At 46.8% G+C, this 19,265-nt stretch overlaps 1 protein-coding gene across 3 annotated transcripts in view; it reads right to left on the bottom strand.

Annotated features, from left to right (window-relative positions):
- Positions 1-16,687, bottom strand: part of IARS1 (isoleucyl-tRNA synthetase 1) — a 130,144-nt gene extending 113,457 nt beyond the window's left edge. Inside the window, exons 1-2 of one of the 3 annotated variants that reach the window (XM_066618229.1) lie at positions 15,279-16,687; positions 6,827-7,457 (exon numbers count right to left, since the gene is read on the bottom strand). The gene's annotated coding sequence lies outside the window, so the exon portion shown is untranslated. Of the gene's footprint in view, positions 1-942; positions 1,029-6,826; positions 7,458-15,278 lie in introns of those variants that run through there. The other 2 variants (XM_066618230.1, XM_066618231.1) reach the window with 2 other exon arrangements.
- Between the last annotated feature and the right edge of the window lie 2,578 nt (positions 16,688-19,265).

Below are 19,265 nucleotides of genomic sequence, written 5' to 3'. Positions count from 1 at the left end.
AGACTACAACCAAAGTGTTCAAACCAGGGGTGCCCACACTTTTTTGGCTCGAGAGCTACTTTGAAACCCAGCAAGGCCCGGAGATCTACCAGAGTATTTTTTACAATGTTCGCGCCATCATAACATATAACATTTATGTGTACAATGTATGTTGGTGTACCTTGAGCCCCACTGAGTATAACAAGACTTACTCCTGAGTAGACATGCCTAGGATTAGGCTGTGAGGCTGCAATCCTAGCCACACTTACCTGGGAGTAAGCCCCATTGAGTACAATGGGCCTTACTCCCGGCGTTTCCTCCCAGAGGCACCTGAAGGGGGGGTCGGCACTCCGCGATCTACTCATTTTGCCTCGCGATCTACCGGTAGATCTCGATCCACCTATTGAGCACCCCTGGTTCAAACGCTTCTATATTACTGTACTAAACCAACACATACTGGACTAGCAATGCATTCAGGTGAGAGGAGGGACTTTCAGGTATCAGCCATCATATGAGCTGCTGAAAAGTTCATATGAAAAGCTGGGGTGAATCAGGGCAAAAGCCCACCTAGTCCAGCCTCCTGTATCTCACAGTGGCCCACCCGATGCCTCAGGGAGCACACCAGATAACAAAAGACCTGCATCCTGGTGCCCTCCCTTGCACCTGGCATTCTGATAGCACCTAGCATTCAAACCAGGGGGTTGCACATGACCATCATGCCTTGTGACCTGTGATAAACTTTCCCTCCAGAAATCTGTCCAATCCCCTTTTCAAGGCCACATCCTGTGGCAAGGAGTTCCACAGGTTAACTACACTGTGGGTCAAGAAGCCAGGACTCCACGAGGACCAAGCCCAAGGCCGTGCCCATCCCGCACACCTGGACAAGGAGAAGCCAGTCATACCCACCCCCAAGGGGGAAAGGTCGCCCCCACCACAGCTGACCCGCCAGGCCAACCTACTCACCCACCCGCCCGTAGGCCCAGCCGCCTGCGACTCCCGGCCGGCTAAGACTGATGCAACCTGCCAAGCAGGGAAAGCATGACAGGAAGTTTAGACGAGGGAAAAAAACGAGCAGGCCACGCCTCCTCAGCGCGTCCACTCAGATCACTCGACACATACGCGCTGCAAACAAGGCGGCCCCCGATTGGCCAGGACGGTCTCCAGGCAACCATGGAACTCGGCCAAGGGCGGGGGGAAAGGAAACGGGGCGCTGTAACCCTCGGCAGCGCGTGGCTGAGGCGTAGAGGTAAAAAAGGCTAGAGTCGAGTGCGCGTCCCCTCCGCGGCCTGTTCCGAGTCTTCCGCTCTAGACTGTGGAAAGGGTGGACCGCATTGAGCGCCAGCAGGCAAGGGAATGAAGCACAGCTGCGCCTGCATCCTCTTGCCTGTCGCCCTTGTCTTGGTCAACCCCTCAGCCCCAGCCCTGCTGTGTTTTGATGCTACCACTCAGGCTCCTCGCACACCATAGTTCAGTTTTAAGTAATGGCTAGAGTTCACTGCTGGGAGGTGGGGTGGGTGGGGAGGTGGGGAGGCAGGTGAGGCAGAGCCTCCCCAGTGGAGTCCTTTGAAAAGCACCGCTGCTGTGTGAGGAAACCAAGCACCCACAACCCACGCACTCTGCACTGCCTCTCTCCTCGCTCTGCACATGGGTTGTGAGTGCTTGGAGCCTCACACAGCGGTGGTGCCTTACAAAGGACTCCACTGGGGAGGCTCTGCCTCGCCTGCCTCACCTGTCATGCGTTATGAGTGCTTGGATGCCTCACACAGCAGTGGTGCTTTTCAAAGGACTCCACTGGGGAGGCTCTGCCTCACCTGACTCCCCAGCCACAGTATGTTGGAGGCTGTTTAAAACAACAGTAATAGAGGCCCAGCAGAGGTGTATACCACAAAGGAAGAAGGGCTCGACTAGGTCCAGGAGGGTGCCTGCATGTCTAACCAGCCAAGTTAGAGAGGCCGTAAAGGGCAAGGAAGCTTCCTTCCGTAAATGGAAGTCTTGCCCTAATGAGGAGAATAAAAAGGAACATAAACTGTGGCAAAAGAAATGTAAGAAGTTGATACAGGAGGCCAAGAGAGACTATGAGGAACGCATGGCCAGCAACATTAAGGGGAATAATAAAAGCTTCTTCAAATATGTTAGAAGCAGGAAACCCGCCAGAGAAACGGTTGGCCCTCTGGATGGTGAGGGAGGGAAAGGGGAGATAAAAGGAGACTTAGAGATGGCAGAGAAATTAAATGAGTTCTTTGCGTCTGTCTTCACGGCAGAAGACCTCGGGCAGATACCGCTGCCCGAACGGCCCCTCCTGACCGAGGAGTTAAGTCAGATAGAGGTTAAAAGAGAAGATATTTCAGACCTCATTGATAAATTAAAGATCAATAAGTCACCGGGCCCTGATGGCATCCAGCCAAGAGTTATTAACGAATTGAAGAATGAAGCTGCTGATCTCTTGACTAAAATATGCAACTTGTCCCTCAAAATAAGCAACTTGTCCCTTGTTTCTAAAATAAGCAACTTGTCCCTCTGCCCCATGGTGCCAGAGGATTGGAGGACAGCAAATGTCACACCGATCTTTAAAAAGGGAAGGAGACAGGACCTGGGAAATTATAGGCCAGTCAGCCTAATGTCTATACCAGATAAAATGGTGGAATGCCTCATCAAGGATAGAATCTCAAAACACATAGACGAACAGGCCTTGCTGAGGGAGAATCAGCATGGCTTCTGTAAGGGTAAGTCTTGCGTCACAAACCTTTTAGAATTCTTTGAAAAGGTCAACAGGCATGTGGATGCGGGAGAACCCGTTGACACTATATATCTGGACTTTCAGAAGGCGTTCGACACGGTCCCTCACCAAAGGCTACTTAGAAAACTCCAGTCAGCGAATTAGAGGACAGGTCCTCTCATGGATTGAGACCTGGTTGAAGACCAGGAAACAGAGAGTGGGTGTCAATGGGCAATTTTCACAATGGAGAGAGGTGAAAAGCGGTGTGCCCCAAGGATCTGTCCTGGGACCGGTACTTTTCAACCTGTTCATAAATGACCTGGAGACAGGGTTGAGCAGCGAGGTGGCTAAGTTTGCAGATGACACCAAACTTTTCTGAGTGGTAAGAACCAGAAGTGATTGTGAGGGGCTCCATAAGGATCTCTCCAAACCGGCAGAATGGGCAGCAGAATAGCAGATGCCTTTCAATGTAAGTTAGTGTAAAGTCATGCGCATTGGGGCAAAAAATCAAAACTTCACATATAAGCTAATGGGTTCTGAGCTGTCTGTGGCAGATCAGGAGAGAGGTCTTGGGGTGGTGGCGGACAGCTTGATGAAAGTGTCGACCCAATGTGCGGCGGCAGTGAAAAAGGCCAATTCTATGCTTGGGATCATCAGAAAAGGTATTGAGAACAAAACAGCTAATATTATAGTGCCATTGTACAAATCGATGGTAAGGCCACACCTGGAGTATTGTGTCCAGTTCTGGTCCCGCATCTCAAAAAAGACATAGTGGAAATGGAAAAGGTGCAAAAGAGAGCGACTAAGATGATTACTGGGCTGGGGCACCTTCTTTATGAGGAAAGGCTACAGTGTTTGGGCCTCTTCAGCCTAGAAAAGAGATACAAAATTATGCAGGGGATAAACAGAGTGGATAGAGAGATGCTCTTTACCCTCTCACACAACACCAGAGCCAGGGGACATCCGCTAAAATTGAGTGTTGGGAGAGTTAGGACAGACAAAAGAAAATATTTTTTTACTCAGCATGTGGTTGGTCTGTGGAACTCCTTGCCACAGCATGTGGTGATGGCATCTGGCCTAGATGCCTTTAAAAGGGAATTGCACAAGTTTCTGGAGGAAAAATCCATTACAGGTTACAAGCCATGATGTGTATGTGCAACCTCCTGATTTTAGAAATGGGCTATGTCAGAATGCCAGATCCAAGGGAGGGCACCAGGATGCAGGCCTCTTGTTATCTGGTGTGCTCCCTGGGGCATTTGGTGGGCCACTGTGAGATACAGGAAGCTGGACTAGATGGGCCTATGGCCTGATCCAGCGGGGCTGTTCTTATGTATGTCCCTGGTTTACCGCTGCTTGCCCTGGACAGCCTAAGGGCCCAATCCTATTCAACTTTACAGCCCTGATGCAGCCTCGAAGTAAGGGAACAAATATTCCCATACCTTGAGGAAGTCTCTGTGACTGCCTTCCCATCACAGAATACAGTGCACAGCTGCACCAGCCCTGGAAATAGGACTGGACCTTGAAAGGATGTGAACAATTGGGAGCAAAATGCAACTACAGGTGTTTCTGTCTCGAAGAAGAAAGAGTGTTGGGCAATGTTTCCTTTTCAAAAGCAGCATCCACATCCTCCAAAAATGCCAATGATGATCAAATAGCCACTATTCTGCTTCGCCTGGGGACAAATTGAAAAGAGGGGACAGTATTCATTTGTTTCCTGCACTTCTTCTAGGTGTGGCTCACATGAGGATCACTGCAAAGCAACCCTATCAGGTAGGTGATGCTGAAATGTCAAATTTCACAGCAGAGAAGGGATTTGAAGACAGGTCTTTATAGTCCAGCTCCAACACTCTTCCCACTTTACTCCCTAGTGTGCCAGTGTGAACCAAAGTTAAATACTTTATTACTGAAGTAAATGGGTATGGTTTAAAATATGGTACATATTTTTTTTTTTTTAAGTAGGTGTGAATGAACCTTTCATCATGTGGCTGCTCCAGTTTCATCAGTCTTTGTTCTAAAAACTCTGGAAATGTAACATAACTGTGTAAAAACTATAGTAAAGTGCAGTAACATGAAAATTTTCATCCACTGATTTAAAAACCAGTTGGGGCAAACAGGTATTTTCTCCTTTGTTCTGTGTTTGGAGTTGTGTTCAGTAGCAATTGATGAGATCACCATTGCTATTGTTTTAGATTGTCCTTTTACTATGAATTGGTTTCAGTCGTACAGAAGAAAGGCAGCACAGACTTAAAAAATAATAATAACATTCTTTTGCATAGTTAGGGGGCAAGTTATTTTAATTCCAATAAAATACTGTAATAAAATATAATAAAATATTGTAGCTTGTTATCAAAACCTTCCTCTCTACCAATCTATGTTGAATTTGAAAATATTCTTGACAATATTGCTATGTAAACTGCCTTGTGAATTTTTTTTAAAGCAGTATATAAGTATTTTGGTCATATAACATTTTGATTTTAATGATCATACAACAAAAGCAAAATGCCATAATTATACCGCTCTGCCCATGTTCTAGAAATGTAGCAGTGTAGAAATCAGATTTTTATCTTATTGTATCGGCACTTACATTAATTAATGCAACAGCTTCAGCACGTTCATGTAAGGCATTTTACCATCCAGCAATAAAACAGTAATGACATTGTTAGGCTGTAAAATGCTTTCATGTTTGTGATACAGATGCAACATTCATCTGTATAAAGCCCATTAGAGGGCACTATTTCTCCATGATGGAGTCAAGGTAGAGCTGTACAGTACTCCCATGATCCTGCTGTATCAGCTCCCTCCTCTCGAATATATTTACAAACATTTGCTTGAAAAAGACCCTCGTATGTACAGATCATTAACCTCCTAACATAACCTAACCTAACCTAGCACTGACCCAGAGCCTTCCGGCACTTTTGCGACACCCAGCACTGCTGCTGGAGCTCAGCGCCACTGCTAGGCCCAGTTAGGATTAAGCCCTAAGACCCTTGTGGATATAGCTGCAGCTTCCCTGTATGTTAGCTGCAAATATGTCCCCACTATTGAAGGAATCATCGCCAGGAAGCTATAGTTTTGTCTGTAGAGGATTCAGTCTTCGTCTTCCACACAAATGCATCATCTGAAACATTTTGGTATTATGTGAACCAGAAATACTGTATCCAGATTAGGGGAATTCGCAGAGCATGTCACCCTAGGATGGTGTCTCAAAATTGTCTGAGCATGGTTCCTTTTAAAACCCCAAGAACCATGAGCAATTTTCATTTTGAAACTAGGAAAGTCTCATGGGAAACTAAATTCCCAGTACTACATTTCAGAAAAAGAGTTGATAAGCTTGTTTGAAGTCATGTCATATGTCCTCAAAGAACTGTTCCTTTATCCTTAGGGCACAGTAGCAACAGGTTATACTTACAGGGGAGGGAGTTGTACTCTGAATATGCCCAGAGGCATTTGGTCATATTTTTCCAAAACTCAGCTTCAACACTGAAAACAGGAGCAGAGCAAGAGAAGGAATATAATTCCTTTGGCAGACAGCAATCATGTAGAATAAACACACAAACTTCCCCAGGAAATGGGTTTGCTCAGCTAGCAAGAACCTTTTGCTGAAATGAGCCACAAAAGGAGCCCCAACTATACTCAGACATGCTGGTATACTGGTAGACTGCTACAGAGAAACTTGGACTGGGAGCCAGCAAAATAGATTGAGCCCAGCCATAACAAATATTTCATTGATCTGTTGCAGAACTAACCAGAAACACCATGGCAGAGAAAAGAGAAGGTGGAGATTGTTCTGAAACCCATACTGGCCAATTCACGGGTTGTTCTCTAACCACTCAGTTAGCAGGAGACATGCAAAGAGCACCTCGAGCAGCATTAAGAATCCTGCAGCTCCACTTAGCTTGGAACACATTCCACCTACAGAATGCTGGCACAGGACAGGTTTCACCTGGGGGAAGCTGGGATGTGCTCCTGCACTAACATGGGCTTGGAAGAACCACAAACAGGCACACCTGGTTGGAAACTGCAGCATATGTACCAATCAGAGAGAGCACTGCATGGACCTATCATTGAGCTTGCATGTGACACAGTTCTTATTGCAGTAACCCACCCATCTTGCTACACACATACACATACCTTTACATCCTTGCTGGTGCAGAGAAGCTGTTTTTTTGTTTCCCTCTCTCTTCCTCCTCCTCAACAAGCTGCCTCATACATCATGGAAGCTGTGAACAGATGCACTGTGACCAGCAAGGGGCTTACCACCCCCCAGAATCCCTGGAGTCAGAAAGGATGACACAGACCCTGAGCCATGGTAGCAAAGAGGCCTTCTTCCCATGCACTTCAACCCTGAGGCCAGCTGAAGCAGGAAACTAGGACGGGGAGAAGGAATTCCTATCTCTCAACAAAATGATAAGTGTAGTCAAGTCAACATTATGAGAAATAGGGTAGCATCTGAAAGAGAAACCTACAAATGAGCCTTCTAGCCATTTTATCCCAGCAGAGCTATTGTGCTTGATAAATTGTATGGCAGAGAGCAAAGTAGCAGTCAAAGTAGCAAAGTCAATGAGGTCTAGCTGTATTGGTTGGTTTACTGTCTCTATGGAATTTCCACTCAAACAGAGGCCTGTCTGGGACATGTAAGTCAGTAACCTCACAAAGGAACAGTTGAGATCACACTGGTCACTGCTGCTAGGTATAGGATTCCCTTGTGGACTGCATGTCTGGGCATGTAGAGGGGACCAATCAGGAGGTGTTGAACAGCTACCTGTGGAAAGCAAAGAGAAGCACAAAGAGTGTAATAAGGAATAAATAGTATATAGTAGTAATATACTATAGTAGTATAGTAGTAATAACACATTGTTAGACAGGATGGATACTCAGTGTTTGGGCATAGTGGTGCCACCTGAATGCATATGCAGTGGCATTTCCTTTACCTCTGAAGTTCTGTGGGTCATGATTGTTCTTCCCCATGTGGCAATGCTGCATTGCTTAAAAACTGAAGGACTCCAGATAAGTGTTTGGCCAGCAGTAGCAATGGTTGGAGTACCTAGCATTCACCAAGAGATAGCAGGCAATCATCTGGTAAATCCAGAAGGAGACACCTCCACTGGACTCTAGTCCAAACCTGAGTCTCTGCCTCCATTGACTCAACTCATACACAAGTCATAACGGGCAACTATCAGGACTCGTCCTGAGCCCGTTACTGACTTGTTGTGACTCTCTGTGTGTTTCTCTGCGTTCTGAGTGTGGCCAGAGTGGTACTGTCATATGCCCAGTTATCTGAAGGATGGTCCCCCTGGCAAGGGCTTAAATACCAGGGATGGAATGTTGTGACTGACTGCAGAATGTAGTCTATATCCTATATTCCATTGCAAGAAAGTGGGAGGAGCAGAGGAGTTGGTAACAAGTGAGATTTTCTGGTGGTTTTTCCCCCCCTCTCCATTGATTTCTATGGTTTTTTTGTTCATATGCCATATCCAGCATTGATGTAGCATTCTGCCAATGTTCACGGAATGTCCAAGATCTGGAGAGAGAAAAAGATATGGCAGCCTCTGGCTCCCCCCCCCCACCTATATCTCCATCCTCTTTGGACACGTCCATTAGTGGCTGCAGCTACAGCTGCTGCTGCAGCAGTGAGAATACTCTGGCTTGGAGTTATGCCAGCATTCAGGGTGCATCTGCCAGTGATGCTGGAGCTCTGTTAGCAGGGCTGGTACTGCACCAGGGCTGGGAATGCAGCCATCATACCCAATGGTGCTTATTAGTGCAACTTCTTTAGGAGCGTAGGATTGGGCCGTCCATGTTACATATGTCAGATCAAATAATAAGAAACAAAAATGAGAGGTGGAAAAATAGCTGGTTTAAGGTTTACAACAGTGTTTTGTACCAGTATATCATTTAGGATTCAAAAATGATAGTAGGTGCCAATCGATTTAAGTAATGTGAGTAGGTGCCATCAGTTTAATCTTGACTTTAAGCAAATTGTCTGAACACTCAAGTATATCATTCTCTGTGGCTTTCCAGCATTTTCAATATATGCATTGCTTAGGCTATAGATATGATATTTTAATGCAGTTACTTGATAAGCTTTCACAAATTCTATTCAAATAGAATAAAATGACAAGCAGTGATGGTTGGTCATGCCACCATTTTCCATGTACTGTAATAAAAATCATCTAAATTTATACCTGTAGCTTAATTACAGGTAGGTCTGACACCATGGCTTAGCCCTGGAATATTTACTGAATGTCAAGGCTCAGTCTTAGAACTTGCAAAATTATAATAAAGAATAGCTTTGAGGGCAGGGTGCCTTTCTTTCAGAACTAATAGCTGGTTCATACAGACATGTACATTATTTGACTTTTCTTCAATTGATTAGGATAAAAGTTTTTATTGACTATCCTTCAATTTCCAAAATACAACCTAAAAACAGGACATGGAGTTACCTTGCACCAGTAATACTTCAGATCTTTTTTTTTTTTCTTTTAAACTACGTTGCACAAAGTAGGGAGCAATCCAAACCTGCGCTGGAGCAGGCAAGCCAGGAGGCTTGCGCTGCATCTAAGGCAGGTTTGTGGGCAGCAGTGGCTCAGCCAGAGGCAAGGGGAAACTCTTCCCCTTACCCCTGATAAGGGCTGCTGGCCCCAATGGGTCTCCTCGGACCTGTGCCACCTCTGGAGGTACCGCAAATCTGAGGAGAGCAGAGTGGCTTGAAGCCGCTCTGTTTTCCGCGGGAACAGGGGTTGGGATCCAGCATAACTGCCAGATCCGAGCCCCGCCTCCAGGTCCCCGCACGCCAGCCCCCGGGGCCGCCCATCGCCCTCCCCCTGCCCGGAAACACCTTCTTCCCTCCTCCTCCCCACTCCCCCATGCCTTCCTTTGCTGTTTGTGCTGGCATGCGTGCACCAACACAAGCGGCTGAGGGAAGCCGTGGCGGAGGCTTATGCCAGCTTCCACAGGCCGGAGCTTCTCGGAGCACCGGCCTGGTTTCTCTGTGAGGAGGCGCAAACGTGCTTTATGGCACATTTGCGACCCTCTTATGCCGGCCAAAGGGACTTGGGCCAGTATAAGGCGCACTTTGGATTGCGGCCATAGTCATATAGGATAGGGATGTCAAACTCATTTCATACAGAGGGCCAAAGTTAGCATTCCTGGTGCCTGCAGAGGGCCAGAAGTAACATCATAAAGCAGGAAATGATGTCATTAAGGAGATGATGGCCAGAAATAAGCAATTTGTGCTCACACAGAAACTCATTAGCCACAAATGACAGAAGGGAAAATGTGCAAATCTTGTTCATGATTTCAAGATATGAGAGAGTCCAATTATAATGCGGGCTGCCTTTTCAGCAGCACCACTTTTGCCGCAGTGTCACTTTGCAGTTTAGCTGCTGAGAGGTGGTCTACGAAGTGATGCCTCGGCAGATGCCACACTGATGAAAGGAAGACCCACATGATAATTGATTTCTCCCAGCACCATGGCAGCCTTTCCTTCTCTCACTCCTCTCGGTCTGCTCCTTATCCCATGAGTTCCTTGCCTTTTGAAAACTACTTCCATCTCTCCCTCTCAGAGCCTTAGCAGAAGCGGTGTTGCTGAAAGGGCAGTGTTGGGAGAGGCCCATTATCACAGGGGGGAGTGGATAAAGAGTTTCTGGGGCTGTATCCAGCCTGTAGACATTATGTTTGACATCCCTGAGATGGACTGTCAATAAAATGTTGATGTACATATTGTTCTCTTAATCTTGCAGCCTGCAGAGCAAACCTAGTAACACTCTTGTAATAAAATGTATATATTATCGCTATATAATAGTTATACTAGTTATACTAGTTGCCTTAGGATGCCTTTAAAAGGGGATTGGACAAGTTTCTGGAGGAAAAATCCATTATGGGTTACAAGCCATGATGTGTATGTGCAATCTCCTGATTTTAGAAATGGGCTATGTCAGAATGCCAGATGCAAGGGAGGGCACCTGGATGCAGGTCTCTTGTTATCTGGTGTGCTCCCTGGGGCATTTGGTGGGCTGCTGTGAGATACAGGAAGCTGGACTAGATGGGCCTATGGCCTATGGGCTGTTCTTATGTTCTTATACTAATAAGACTATCCTGAAACAACTGAAGTTGACAATAACTATTTCTATGACCAACAGTTGAATGTATGAACTAACCCTGTTGAAATGACTGTGGACGCAATCTAGAAGCGCCCTTGAGCGGTCGCAAGTCCCTTGTGCTGGCCCAGGAGGGTTGCAAATATGCCATAAGGCACATCTGTGCCACCTCAGGAGTCAGCAATGCTGGCACGCAGAAGCGCACCAGCCTGCGGAGGCTAACACTAGCCTCCGCACCAATGGAGGCAGTGAGCCTTGCAGGCTACTGCAAGGCTCAGTGGTAAGCAGAGAGGAGGTGCAAGGGAGGCGTTCCTGGGTGGGAAGAAGGTGGGCAGTGGGCGGCCCCGGGGGCGGGCAGGCAGGGAGCGGGAGGCAGGGCTGGGATCCAGCACTTATGCTTCAAACCACTATGCTCTCCTCTGGCTTATAATAATAATAATAATAATAATAATAATAATAATAATAATAATAATAACAACAGGTATTTATATACCGCCTTTCTTGGTCTTTATTCAAGACTTTATTCAAGGCGGTTTACATAGGCAGGCTTTATCTAAATCCCTATTTAAATAGGGATTTTTACAATTTGAAAGAAGGTTCTTTCTTTCAAGAACCACTACATTCAGGTGTTTCATTCCGATCTGGCTTCACATTCTGGCCTCCATCCTCCCACGCTCAGAGCAGATGGAATAGCTCGGCTTCAGCTTGTCAGCTGCTTCAAGGTCGCAGTGCCAGTGGCCTCAAACCAGCGACCTTGTGGATGTTATCTTCAGGCAGACAGAGGCTCTACCCTCTAGACCAGACCTCCTGCCCACTTATGCCACTTCAGGAGGTGGTGCACGTTCAAGGAGACCCATAGGGGCCAGTATGCCTTACCTTTGGCTGAGCCACTTTGGGTCTCTATCCTGTGCTGGATACAGCACAAGCCTCTTAGCTTGCCTGTTCCACCACAGGGTAGGATTGCAACCTGTGGCTACAAATCCTATGCCCACTTTCCTAGGAGTACTATAGATACTTGCCTATAAGGTAAGAAATTTCTTACCTTAAAATAAAATAAATAAATAAATAAAATAAATCAAGCATAGAGTGTCTCCTCATCTTATCTGAGAGTCACTTAGGGGTCAGGGCTCTTCAGGTATGTCTCAGCAGCCAGAAGAAGCTTGGAGGAGTGCCTGCAGAGGGTCTGTGAGGCATCTGAATAACATTTTGAGTGATTGCAGGCAGCTTACAAACACCAGCTTTATTTACATTTGTTGGAGCAACATTTGTTGCTGTAAGATAATGACATAATTCAGCCTTCCATAAAATTCTTCAGAAAGCAGACAACCCAAAACCTGCTCTACTTGCCCAGGCTAGTCCTCTGCTGCTGTTGCCAGGTCTTCTGCTAGTTGTCTGTGTAAGTCTGGCAATGAGCATCAAGACACAGATACAATCTTCATAATAATACGTGAATTCCTATATAACACATGGCAGTGCTATTGCCAAAAACATAACATATTCAATTTCCAAAAAACATCAGGCCTGCTGGATCAGGCCAAAGGCTCATCTAGTCCAGCTTCCTGTATCTCACAGTGTCCCACCAAATGCTTCAGGGAGTACACAACAAGACACAACCTGCATCCTGGTGCCCTCCCCTGTATCTGGAACTCTGAGATAACCTACCTATAAAACCAGGAGCTTGTGCTTACCTATCATGACTTGTAACCAGTGATGGACTTTTCCTCCAGAAATTTGTCCAAGGTAGTAGGAACTTTCAGGGGCAGCTGTTAACCTTACCCCATGCTAGCTGGCAATTGTAGACTGTATTTAACAAACTCGATGTAATTAATTCTGCATAAGAATTATGCATTTTCATAATTGTGGCAGTTGATAAGAAATAAATGCCTTCCAAGAAAGGATATGTGCCTTCCACATAACCAATATGTCAGCGTGAGGAAAAAAAAATCTGTTAGTATTCAACAGAAGAATTAGACTGAAACTGCAGTTTTAAGTTTGCAGTGTTTGTAAGTGGTCAGAATTAGGCTAGACAATAAAATCCCAACAATGCCTTCGAAGCATGACTTCCAGTAGACATAGGCTGCAATTCTAACCACACTTTCCTAAGAGTACGCCCCACTGAACAAAATAGAACTGAGTAGACCTGGTTAGGTATGTGTCCTCAGATATCAAGGATTCATATCTACACTAGGAAATGGGTTCTATGAAACTGAAAAGGACTTGCTTCCAAGTAAATATGCCTTGGGTCCACTGACAAGATCACAGTGGAAGTGGATCTCCATCAAAAGATTTCTAAAGAATATCTGTGAATTCACCATGAGGATTGGTTTGGGTTGGGTCACAACAGACCTCATTTTGCAACTTTTTGAATGTGTTGGACAGCCCTTTCAAATCCACAAACCACTTCCAGGTACATCTCCTCCATTCTGTACTGACTGCAAAACATAACCTCTCAGACGGAAAAAATAGGAAGTGGAACACCTATTAACTCATAATGACCATCCTGTCCTCTTGTAAGAAAGTCAGTAGAACAAAGGTATTCACATGAATGAGCTATAAGTGAGAAAGGGCAGCTGAATAAACAAAATGACAACAACTACACAAAAACTGAAAAATTTAGATATTAACTTTTCAATCTGATTCATTTATTTTAGTTGGAAGCACAATTTATGGAAAAACATTTATAAAACTTAATAGATTTAATATTTGTTCTTCACAAGGGGATACACAAAGTCTGAAAAAAGCAGATAGGTTGCTTTCAAATGTAAAATCAATTAAATTATTATTAATATTGCTAAAGTAAGCACAATTTCTCCATTTAGCTCCAGTGTGACTGTGGAAGAGCTTGTAATGTAGCTAGTGTTAATTGCATTTTATTAACTGAGGTTAATTGTAACCAATTTAACTAAGGCAATTGGCATACAGACAGAAGGTCCAAGATTTTGAGAGTCCATTATTAGAACACAGCAACTATTACCCTGCATGTGCTCAATCTTGTCTGATTTTGGAATTTAAGCAGGGTCAGGCCTGGTTAGTACTTGGATGGGAGACTGCATGTGAATACTGGGTGCTGTAGGCTTATACCATAGTCTTTCGAGACTGAAGGTTGCCGACCATTTTATTAGAATGTAACAAATTATGCATTTTTATAAACACCTAGATCAGTGGCTTTCAAACTTTTTAGAGGCCCTTTTTAGAGGCTGCTGCTTGATTTATAAATGCCAAGGTGTGTGGCTATAATGGTGATTGGGTAGCAGTGCTCCCCCACAAGCTGCTACTCCTCCCCCCAAGTAGCACCTTGTTTACCTTGATGCACTTAGCCTAATCTGCCCTGTCAGTTTCACAACCCACCAAAAATTGGGTCCCAAACCCACAGTCTGAGAACCTCTGACCTAGATTGTTTTCATGTAATGCATCTTAAAAATACTGTTCAAAATCGTGGTCAGTGAATCTAAACAAAAATGGGGATATTAAAAACCTTGACTCTGGATCCTATAAAAATCGTAGGCGTGAGCAAAAATCCCACATTCAAACAAATCCACTGGCAAATCAAACCACAAATGAGCGAACAGCAAAAGGGAGGCTCGGTTCTTCAGCCTCTCTTGTTGAGCGAGTGCAGTTTGTTTACTATTCCTTTCCTAGGGATGGGTGTGTGCACGAACCAAACTCTTCCGCGTGATGATCAGAAACAGGGGGTGGGGAAGAGGCTGCGCGATGGACCCTCCGATTCGTCCTTGCTCTGGACTTCTCCAAAGAGGAAAGGCTTTGCCTCCGTCTCTTCCTACATGATCTTCCTTCGTGGTCATCGCTGCAGAGAGTCTTTTAAAAAGACTGTCCACCTTTTTTTTGAAAAGTAAAATTCTTCTACTTTTTGGCAGCTTGGACAATCTAGAGACCACTTTTCTCTAGTTGCTAAGAAATGAGCTGTCCCTAAGATGACATTCCTGGCTCAGGAAGCAGCATCTCCAAGCTGGTTATGGTTTGGAGAGGAGGAAGGTCGTGGGGCTTGTCTACCCCCCCCCCCATCTGAGGTGCAACCCTGAACACATTTAGTGGCTAGCTTCACGGGGGGGGGGGGAGCAGACTCATAAGCAAACCAACGTGCTAACATCGACGTGTCGTTGAAGACACCCAAACCAATATGTCCACCATCAAAGAACACACTGTCCACCATTTTCTCTCCATAGCAGAAACAGGATGGTGGAACCGTCTTTTTCCAGGTATTTCTGGGTCCACTCATGTAAGATTATTTTAAAAAGAGTAAAAACGAAAGGGGGGAGGGACAGAGCAAGAAGTAATAGAGAAAGAATTGTCGTATCGTTGCCTGTCACTAAGGCTGCAATCCTACCCACACTTTCCTGGGAGTAAGCCCCACTGACTACAGTGGGACTTACTTCTGAGTAGACACACATAGGATTGGGCTCTGGGGCTGCAATCCTATCCACACTTTCCTGGGAGTAAGTTCCATTGACTATAATGGGACTTACTTCTGAGTAGACAGGCATAGGTTTGGGCTCTAAGTGGTACTTCTCAAAGCAGCAGCTTTCACTGGGAGGCAAAGCTCCAAACATCGCCCCTTCTGTCTCCTCTCCGCCTCCAAAACGTAGATGCTGAACTTTCAGAGACCGCCACAGTCTCTCTTCGCCATACTCGACGGCCGATTTTACCTCCCCCTACCCAACTCGTAGCTCTTGTTTGCATTTCTACCATCAGCTAAGCACTTTACGGAGGGAACTTGGAAGATCGGACTCTAGCGATGCAACCAGGCGTAAGTGTGCTTTGTGTATCGCAGCTCACGAGAAACATTCTTCGCCCAGCAGGTTTGGGACAAACCAATGCGAGCAAGGACAAAGAGAGTCCGGGGAGCCCACGAGGGCAGGAGCATCGCTTTTATCCAAGGTGCAGGATGCAAATTGCCTGGTCTCTCTCTCAGCTTGAAGATCTGCGACCAAAAAAGTCCATCTCTGGAAAACAAGCCATGCACCCCTCTAAGGCGGCCCCTGTTGGGTTGTTCCAAGTTATATATATAGAAGTGGGCGAGGCAAAGCATTCAGAGAGCGAAGGTGATGGTGTTGTTGTGTGCGCGCATGTGGTGAGCACAGCGCACGTAGTGTCCAGTAAGGTGTTCCTTTGCCCTCCCCAGTGGCTTCAGCCCAGGGCTGCCTGTGTGAAGGCACCATTGCAAGCCAGGGCTGGGACCTGCAGATATACCTGCGAGGGACGGAGGGGGAGAGGGGCTCCGCTCTGCACAGTAGCCTGCAGCCCGTCAAGCTGCACCTCCGCCCGCAGCCCCGCCGCCGGGCTATGCGCTGCAAAAGGGCTCTGGCCAAGAAGAAAACGGAGAGGATCGTGAAAAGGTAGGACGAGAGCCGGAGAGCCTTTGGAGCCCGGAGAAAGCAAGCCCAGGGAAGGGGAGGAAGGCAGGACGACGTGCCTTCTGCTGCCTGTGGGGGTCTTGGTGGCTGCCCGGCTGTGCCAGGAGCATGTGAGAAGAGCCCCCAGACGATGCTGAGAAGGGCAGGGCTGCTGGTGTGTGGCAAGGGGGCGCTGGGCGCCCGCGACGAGGGGCTGGAGGGGGCGTACCCGCGCGTGCAGCCACTGAAGGCCGGCCAGCCCCGCAGAGAGGGCGGGGGGTACCACCGGAGGCGAGGCAGGCACCCCAGCTTCTCCAGGACGTACGGCCGTCGCCACTACCAGCAGCAGCAGAGCAAGGCTTGGCCCCGCTGCCACCGACCCGCGCGCCCCCGGGTGCTCCTGTCCCTGCGCCCGGTCAACCTGATGGGCAAGCGGGCTCCGGGCATGCGGGCGCCCCGCAACACCAACCAGTTCCTCATGCGCGAGAAGTACCAGCTGATGCACCTGCGCTCGGACTCGGTGGGCACCGAGAGCGGCAGCTCCGATTGCGAGATGGACCCGCTGGACATGGACTCCTACCTGGGCGTGCTGGAGAACGCCCGCGGGGCGCTCCTGGACTCCCCGCCGCCGCGCCCCCGCGCCCCGCTGCCCCTCTCCCCGTCCGCGGGCGACCGCCCCTCGCAGGCGCCCCACGGGCTACGCTTCCTGGGCGTGCTGCAGGAGGAGAGCCTGCAGTACTTCCCCTCCGAGGACGATGTCATCGAGAGCGAGGTCTTCATGGAAAGGGACTTCCAGGAGTTCTGCAGCAGCATCGCCTGACCCAGCCTGTCCAAACTGGCCAGAGAGTAATTTCTACTGACTAGAGTGGGACTTGCTTCTGAGTGATGTGCCCAGGATTGGGCTGTGAATGTTGTCAAGAAGCAAAACTGAGAGTGATGTCATTCTTTTCCCTCGCCCTCTGCTGCTCTGATCCTGCCTTTCCCCTCTCTTGTGTGCCATGCTGGGCCGAGTGGATCTCGGGATGATAGGACTCCCTTTGAGTAGAGGTGAAATGGTCTCTTATGAATGTATGCTGCTTCAGAGTATCAAAAATTCCACCTGCATTTGCACCTACACCACTAATGGGGTGGGCACCTAAGACCAGGTGGCCACCAGCAACACAGGTGTGCACGTAAACACTGGGAAAGCTGGTTCTCTGTATCCACCTGCCCAGTGGCAAGGAGAATTTTTACCCACACATCAGGTACTGATGTGTAGTAAGATGGTATCTATCCACCCCATAGTGACAGATCTATCTGTCATGGATCCTATTGGATCCTTGTTGTGTTTTGTTTTCCCTGTCCTAGGGGAGAAGCAAGACCTTGGGAAATGGCATGAATATATTTTGGGACAGTTTGTTTTTTTAAAGGATTAAGTTGAATTAATACTGTAGTTAAACAAGGTTCATTTACCATTGTGGTTCTGCATTATAACAGAACTACTACCCCTGTCCTTAAATATTAAACAGGATTGGCAAATCTTCATGTACACTTTGAAATAATGGAGGGGTTGGGATATTGCACACAAACTCAGGTGTGGTTAGGCTCACTAGTTCTGACGCAAGGCTGAATTTGAGGTGATTTTATGGTACAATCAGAGTAGCTCTCTTGGTATTCAAACACAATTTGATGCATAAAATAAAAAAGACTTGGATGCTAGCATTCTAATTTTTTTTTTAACCCTAGTGATATAATCAGAAAGGATGCAGTTACTTCCCACTTACCTTCTACTGCCAGTTGTAGGGAGGCAGCTATAACTCCCTGGGGGGGGGGGAGTGATGAGAGAAGAAGCATCTGTGGATTGGGGCACTCCAGTAACATTTCTGTGCTGCCCCTTTGCGTTTTTGTCAAATGGGGCCAAGCCATTTAATATGCAAAATACAGACTGTACATGCAGTACATTTTTATAATAAAAACAAACACACTGTGAAGTATTTTTGTTTTTCTTTTCCTGCTCTATAGGAAAATTGAGGGTTGGGTTCATCTTGGATAAGATATAGTCCTTTAAAATAGGGACATCAACCTACTTTGCTGCCATTCCTGCTGTACTGCCACAATGAAATGAAGTGTGTGGTGCACATAAGAAAACACGTGAGTGACAGCCTAATCCTTTACTTGGTGCACACCCCTTCCGCTGGCGCTGGCTGCCATAAATCTGTCAGCGCCAGTTGTAAAAGGCCCAATAGTGCCCTGCTAGGAAAGCAGATGGAAAGGCCAGATCCCTCCCACCTGCACCTGCAGATCTGGAAACTACCTGCCACCAAAGGTAAAGTGGTGGGTGGGAAGGGCAAAATCATACAACAATGGGGTGCAAGAAGGTGAAACACTGGCAACAAGGATGGGAGATGGGTTGATCCAGTCTGGGAAGGGGGTAGGTTCAGTGGCAACAGCTGCTGCCAAATTCCACTCCCCTTCCTGGACCTGATCCCATAGCATGGGTCCATACAAACCTGCCCCACTATTTAGCTAGTGCAGGTCCAAGTAAACCTCTTGCACTGCAGAAGCTTACCCCGGGCATGGGAATTATTGTTACCCAGAGAAGACCTCTGCAAATAACCCCTATTTTGGTCCCACTGCATTGGCAAGGGGGAAAGAATAGGACTGGGCTCTGAGAGGCATAGGAATAGAGAATGTTTGCCTCTTATGAGTAAGAAAACTGCAGCAGCAGACAAAACTGTGTTACAAACTGCCATTCAGTGTAGAAAGAGAACTATGAGAATGCAAGAACAGTAAAGAAGGCATTGCATTCATTTGACCTGTGGGATAATGGGCTTACTATAGTAAGTGGCAGAAAGAATGCGGGAAAATGTAAAATACATCCTCATTTATGGAAGTTTGCAAAGTGCAAAATCATTCATGGGAAATGTCCTTTTGGGAAAGAAGAGCAATACAGTTCAGAATGGGGAAAAAAAAAACATTCAGCCATTTTTGGGAACCATGAATTGTGCTAAGCACTGTTGATAAAATGGAGGGGACAAAAATGAACTGGCAATTTCAGGATCTAACTTTGAACACTAGAGGGAGAAACAAGAATTCTTTAGTTCTGTTTCTTTTGCTGCTCACGCACATGAACAGCTATGA

Source organism: Tiliqua scincoides, chromosome 2 (assembly GCF_035046505.1).
Source record: "Tiliqua scincoides isolate rTilSci1 chromosome 2, rTilSci1.hap2, whole genome shotgun sequence".
In the NCBI taxonomy this organism is placed as follows: Eukaryota; Metazoa; Chordata; class Lepidosauria; order Squamata; family Scincidae; genus Tiliqua; species Tiliqua scincoides.
Note: the sequence above shows the minus strand (reverse complement) of the source record. Positions and strands in the feature narration are given on the sequence as shown.